Source organism: Benincasa hispida, chromosome 10 (genome assembly GCF_009727055.1).
Source record: "Benincasa hispida cultivar B227 chromosome 10, ASM972705v1, whole genome shotgun sequence".
NCBI classification, from domain to species: Eukaryota; Viridiplantae; Streptophyta; class Magnoliopsida; order Cucurbitales; family Cucurbitaceae; genus Benincasa; species Benincasa hispida.
Window position 1 is genome coordinate 51,538,719 of NC_052358.1, and position 1,179 is coordinate 51,539,897.

Sequence of the window (1,179 nt, forward strand, 5' to 3'; positions counted from 1 at the left end):
AGGTCTGAATGTACAAGCCCCAAGGCTTCCTTGGCTCTGTAACCTTTTCCAGTAAAAGGTCGTTTGGTCATCTTGCCTTCAAGGCATGATTCATATACTGGCAAGGAGTTTTCTTCTAAACTCTTTAGAAGTGTTCAGGTTGATGCCCTAAAGTCTCATGTTTTATAGTTTGTAAACAGTATGTACGAACGCTTGTGTTGTATAATATATGATATTTTACTGCACATCTTGTTTTTTACTCAGTTGCATGTTTTATTTGCTTTATCACAAACCAATAAACTTATAATCCTTAGTTATCTGTATATAACTCAAGCATGTATATGGTGACATACAAGTAGATCATGTCTTGAGTGATGACCAAAATGGTCTGTAGTATATGGATATAGGAGGGAAACCTTATCTTGGTAATGCTACGGATGCGGCCCGCTTTGTGGAATGGTCATAAGTATTGTGACTTGTCATAGATGGTTTAATCCTGATCATTCGTGTTGGGGACATGCGAGTGGGGGCGTCCTATACAAAGAGTTTGTATAAGACCTGACCACGAAGTGTTAACGTTTCGTTATATAACACCATTCATGACAAAGACTTCACTTCACTAGGATGACCATAGGTAACATGACCTCAATCCTGAGTGAGTTGGGAACTCCTGCCCTTGAAGGCGGTCCTTTGATTTGTATGGGTGCGAGTGGCCAAGTCGCCAATTCAAACCTACCATTTTGGGGATTCGTCTGATTTGGGAGTTGGGAACTCAGCTACACAAGATGGAATTCACTCCTTCCCCGAGGTAAAGGTAAGTAGATAGATAGCTCCCTTAAGGGTTGATTCCAAGGCTTGAACGATATGGTGTCACACACCTTCTCTTGGCCTGAGAGGTGTTCACACATAGTTGGACTATGTTGTATTGTTCATTAGAGGAATCAATGGTACTTAAAGATTGAGATGTAACTACAAGGGCAAAATGGTAATCTAGCCTAACTATACTTATGAGCATCTGTGAAGGGTCATCGTACTCATGATTGGTTATTTCTGATAGACATAGAAATATATATGTGGTAAGAAGAGTTCAGTTGTTGGTCTTTAGTGGAATGCCTGACAGTTAACCGATGGTGGATCTCATGGCTAAAGAGTTTAGTAAGCTATTCACGGACTGTTGGAGCTTCGAGCCATAAGTCCATT